Source organism: Vitis riparia, chromosome 15 (genome assembly GCF_004353265.1).
Source record: "Vitis riparia cultivar Riparia Gloire de Montpellier isolate 1030 chromosome 15, EGFV_Vit.rip_1.0, whole genome shotgun sequence".
Classification (NCBI taxonomy): domain Eukaryota; kingdom Viridiplantae; phylum Streptophyta; class Magnoliopsida; order Vitales; family Vitaceae; genus Vitis; species Vitis riparia.
In genome coordinates, this window is record NC_048445.1 from 6725646 (window position 1) to 6731593 (window position 5948).

The 5948-nt window shown below is 33.5% G+C and overlaps 1 pseudogene; it reads left to right on the top strand.

Moving 5' to 3' along the window:
- Window positions 1-2212: 2212 nt before the first annotated feature.
- Window positions 2213-5734, top strand: LOC117932411 (annotated as a pseudogene).
- The last annotated feature ends 214 nt before the right edge of the window (window positions 5735-5948 follow it).

Here is a 5948-nt window from a genome sequence, read left to right on the forward strand (position 1 = left end):
TAATCCTTCAAAAATCCAATGTCATAATTTAATTTTCAATCCTAAAAATTCCACTATTCGCCTAAATGTTATTTTCGTCAATTAGAAAAACTCCACACTTATTTATCTCTTTTTAAAAATCTCAATCATTGAACTTGATTTTCAAACCCCTAAAAATTCCACTATTCTTTTTATTCGGTTTAAATGTTATTTTCGTTAATTAGTATTATCATCCTATATTAATTTATCTATTTAAAATCCAATCCTTTAAAAAGATCCAATTTCACAATTTAATTTTCAATCCTAAAATTCTACTATTGGTCTAAATGTTATTTTCTTTAATTAGAATTAGTATCTCATATTCATTTACTTATTTAAAGTCTAATCCTTCGAAGATCCAACTCCCTAATTTAATTTTTCAATTCTAAAAATTCCACAATTCGTTTAAATCTTATTTTCATCAATTAGGATTATCCTCCCTTATTTACCTATTTATTTAAAGTCTAATCCTCGAAAATCGCATGCCTTAACTTAATATTTCAATAATTCGTTTAAATCTTATTTTCATCAATTAGAATTACAATCCCGTTTTTATCTAGTTATTTAAAGTCTACCCCTTCAAAAATCCGATGTCCTAACTTAATTTCCAACCCTAAAAATTCCACTATTCTCCTTTATTCATTTAAATGTTATTTTCCTTAAGCAGAATTGTCATCCTATATTTATTTATTTATTCAAAGTCTAATTCTTCAAAAACCTGACTTCCTAATTTAATTTTTAATCTCACAAATCTCACTGTTCATTTTCAGCCATCCAAATATCGTTTTGATTAATTAGTAACATTATTCTATGTTTATCTATCTGTTTCTGTTAAAAATCTCAATCATTAAACTCAATTTTCAGTTTCCCATGCTCCAATCCCCGTATTTATCCCGCTACTTATTATTATCATTATCACTATTATTTTATTCATTATTTCTATAAATTCTGCCTTCGAATGACTTCTAAGATTTCCAATTTTTTACAAATCAACTTTCATAATTTCTACTTCTTAAATAACTTACAATCCTGGTCCTTTTCAAAATTTAACCCCCGTAATCCCAATTTTCGTAACTTAATCTTTTTTTTTTTTAAGATCCCGAACCCTCAAATCGTTTTCAAAATTCCAACCTTTTTCAAATTTGATTTCTAAAATTCACATTCTAACATTCAACCTCTAAGAGTCTGATCTTCAAATAAACTTTAAAACTCCAATTTTCTAGTGATCTTCGAGATTCCAATTTTTCAATTAAATTTCAAAAGTCTAATTTCTCTCAAATAGTTTTAATTCCACTCTGGTTTTCGAACGATCTTCCGCTCCTCTTGATTTTAATAAGCGTGAATGAATTTTTCATAATTCTGGAATAATAGAATCAGTGATATTAATTCATGCAAAATAAACGGGTTGTGGTGGGGGCCCTGCATAAGTGATTTTACGATCGGTTGATTGATTTGATTATCACACATGATTGATTCATTCTGCTCTATGACATGCATGAGATTATTCTTTTAATTGTGTACTAACCCCCCTTCTTGATAGTGCATTGATCGATTGATGCCAAGGTATGCCCCGTTCTCACTTTGGTCGATTATTTATTAAGTGCTTTGATTCCCTCACGTGCATGATCACCCTAAGTATTCATTGATTTCCACATCAATTGCCACAACAGCTTCATTTTATTAGTAGAGACCCGACTTTAAGGGCTTAGAGGGGTGTTACGGTTTTTACCTTACCTTCCCGATAAGTAACCTGACCCCCGAACCAGATCCGGTTTTTCGTAAATCCCTTTTTCCAAAATAAGGAGTCGCATTTATGGTTTTCTTTCTTATTTTGTTTACCCTTTTAAAATAAAACGAAAATAAGTGGTGACTCCAAGTCATTTTTCTTAATCAATAAAAATCATTTTTAAAGTAAAAGTCGAGCTCGCCATCGAGTGGGAAACACATGAGCTGAAATGTGGGGTCCACAGTAATATTTTGAACTTTTAATTTTACGATAATATACTAAAATTATGTTTTAAGATACATTTTAAGAATAAAATACTGAAATTGTGGCACCAATTGCCATAATTTTATCATTTTTTTTAAAGTACCACCTTTTACAAATATTTTTTTCTTAATTTACCATAAATTTATCAAAAATTCGGCTGATAAAACCTTTGGAATTTCTTTTTCCCATTCAACGGTCATTTCTTCTGAAAACACTGCTTAATGCCCTCAACCTTTCGCCAATGGAAGAACGAGAAGACTCACCTGCAACAGCCCTAACTCTAAACACCCACCTCTGTGCAAAGGAGTGCAAATTGAATCTATCAAAGCACACATGCCCAGGTTGCTTTGTGCGCTTCTGTAGTCTTCCTTGTTAAAGCTCACAAGCAACAAACTAAGTGTACGGGCAAGAGGCAGCGGACCTAGTTCGTTCCCCACTCTCAATTTGACGATAATCTCCTCTTATCTGGTAATTTTTTTCTCCCGATTTTGTTCTTTTCACTACCCATTTGGCCATTCTGAAGATTTGTCATGAGTGGATTTCGGTTACTATTGAGGAAGGTTCTGTTGTTTTTTCCCTTGAAATTTTGATATGTTTCGCCATTTTGAAGATGGTCACTAAGGCTGTATTGTAATTAGCTTGAGGAATTTTGCTATTTGGTCTTCATATTACAGTGTTTTCTTTTGCTGGTTTGTCCATCCTTTCACAGGTATGTTTTTATTTAATAAAAAAATTTCATACCTTTTGGCTCCTTTGAAGGTTTTTTGTGTAGTATCATGTGATTTGTAATTGGCTTGAGGAAGTTGAATGTTTTGTCTTCAAATTTCAAAGTTTCGATACAAATTTAGGGTTTCAAAGTTTTTTCATGGGTTGATTGTTAATTTATGTGAAGAAGGTTGCCACTTTTTCTTCAGATTTTGGTACTCATTTTCTGATTTTGAGTTTTTAATTATGGGTAAATTATAATATTGTTAAGGAAGTTTGTTGTGTTGTCTTCAGATTTCACTTACCCTTTTTGCAGTTTGATTTTCTTTTTTGGTAGATTATAATTTGCTCGAGGAAGTGAAGAGGGTTGCAGAATCTGCTCAGAGAACAAGAGTTAATTTGTGCAGGCATTCTCATTTTAAGATTCCATCCCATCCTCAAGGCCTTAGTAATGCTACACAGAGTCATAGGACGAAACTTCTATTTCTCCCTAGTAGAATGTCGAAGAGGGAGAAAAATAAATCTGAATACAACCAAAGGTAATCATGTATTCATGAGATAACTAGTTGTCTTTAGTTTTAAGGAAGATTACTACATGTCTACTTATGGGTTGTTTGTTAGTTGAATTTGATATGATTTATGTTTTACATGCAGTTTCTATTTTCTAGCTTTGTTTTCATATCACTGTTATTTAAAAAATTAGTAGTCAAACTAGTTTTTGAACTCAATGAATCGTCTTTGGCCTTTATTTTGTTTTTTTTTTTAATAAATAAATTAAGAATTGTTTTTCAGTTCCTAGCATTACAATTTTCATATCTTTTTTGCTAGAGATAAATGCATTACTTGGACGATTGAATGGCGGTTTCATTCAATAGACATTGTTTTACTCAACCATGGGTGAGCTCTCTTATCTATTCTTATCTTCAGGAGAGCTTTTATAATAGTCTTCCTACTCTATCAAATTTTATTGTTTCATTGATTCATTCAATGTTATGACAGAATAAATGAAAACTCAACCTTCTCATCTGTAATTGAGAACCATCTAAAGCTTAGGCCATGGAATCATAACCTCAAACCGATTTGTTGAGAGCAGCTGGACTGTCTCAAAATTTTCATTCGTAAATATCCAAAGGTATTTCATTTTCTTTGCTAATTCATAGTTGTTGACTTGTTGACTGTCAACCCTCTCATCTGTAATTGAGAACCATCTAAAGCCTGGGCAGTGGAATCATAAGCTCAAGCCGATCTGTAGAGAGCAATTGGACTGTCTCAAAATTTTCATTCATAAATATCCAAAGGTATTTCCTTTTCTTTGCTGATTCATAGTTGTTGACTTGTTGATTGTGCTAAACCCAACTTTATTATTGGATTGCATTGAGCTAGTGTTAAGGCCATGAGCCAAAATGCCAGCTAAGGTATAGCACATCATCCATGCACCATTTGTTAATTAGATTTTTTTATTGTGGTTTATTGTCCGTCCTCTTTGGAGATGGTCCATTTATGCTAGGCACTGCTGCTGAAATCTTTGAAATTGAGAGGCTAGGATTTGCTCAACTTGCAACATGCAGTGCATTGCCAACCAAAAAATTATACTTGTCTCTCTGGTTCTCTGGTTCAAATAATGGTTTATGGTGGGTAAAATAATTGGTCCCCCAACTGGTCTGTAAACAAAATACCTGAATTTACTTTTTTTTTTCCCTGGATTTGGGAAATGAGCATCCTGGGTTGGTACTGAATTGGGTTATTGGTGGATGCTCTATTTGGGTTTCTGTTGGCCTTCAATTCTACTGCACCCGTGTTTCTTATGAAAATAATTTTCTACTATTCCCACCAGAACTCCAGCCATTACCTGATGTCTGCTCAAATATTTTCCACCTGTATCATTTCCTTGTATATAACTTTCATTGCTTTATAGTATTAAAAAAAGAAAAAAAAAACACCATCAAAACATTTTTCCCCTCGTGAACAAGAAAAAATTCTATCTGAAAAAAAAAATCTAATCCTTCCATGTCACTGCAGGGCCCCAGGTCACCTTTCTATGAGTTGGATATAAGAGTTCCAATAAGACATCAATTAGCCAGTTTAGTTATTCTGGAGTACCCTCTGATTCATGTTTTCCTCCCTTCACATAGCTATGATTTCAATGTCATTAAAGATGCCAATCCCTGTCGTCATCAACCAGAGCTTAAGAAGTCTATTGCCATTGATCACCTAAGTCCAGAAGGCATTTCATTCAGGGAAGAGGAAATAGAAGAACATGGTGGTTCTTCAAATCCTCTGATTCTAAGATCTCATGAAGCATGTGACATCGACAGAAGCTAATAAGCCACAGTCCAGCCCCCCAGAAGAAGGAACCAGGCGAGAACATGGATTTTGATTTTGATCAAGTCTTGCTTGATGCATACTCTGATATAATTGCTCAAATTAATCCTGATGATTTTCTTGATTGGGAAGGTTACTTTTCTAAGGAAGTGAAATATGAAGAAAGAATAGATTGTTCAGATCTTGGTAGAGTTTTTCCAGTGGAGGAATTAGAGGAAGGGGAGATTCATGGGTGCTGAACAATTGAATGCTCATTGATCTGTTCAAGACGAATAAGAGCTCAAAATTGAAGAATCATCTCCCTATTATTATTTCTAAACATTATGAAGTGCAAAGTTCTCAATTCTCCATGCATGACACATTCCCATTTAGATAGAGCCTAAGGAGGCTGTGAATTGACTGATTATGGGCACTATACCTCCATTGCTTTGTGATCAATGGCAATTTTTATGGTTGAAACTGCAGTCTATGTTGATGGGGTTTCTCAAGTTCTGAAACCGCCTGGCTTCTTGATCATCATCGGATTTCTTCAGAGGGCCCACACATTGATGTCTTGGAGCAGCACTTACTGTAAGTTATTTATGGCCTTGTCATTTTGTTTCTCTCCAGTGTCAAACTTTCTCTTCTTCCAGAATGTTGTTACTTCAAACAATTACTATGATTCATTTATACATTAATTAGCTATAGTACCTTTTATCTTGTTTTTGACCCGTTGATTTTAGTTTGAACTGGTCCTCATCACGTGGAATCCACCAAACAATCTTATAGGTTTTAACCCAAAAGTCATAGCAGTATCTTGACTTCAAAGAATTGAATTTTCTCATGATCTACTTAGATTCTAGCAGTTTTTCAGTGATCTGACAAGAAGTTGGATTATTTTGTCTAAAATTGAGTTCATCTCTACTACACCAAA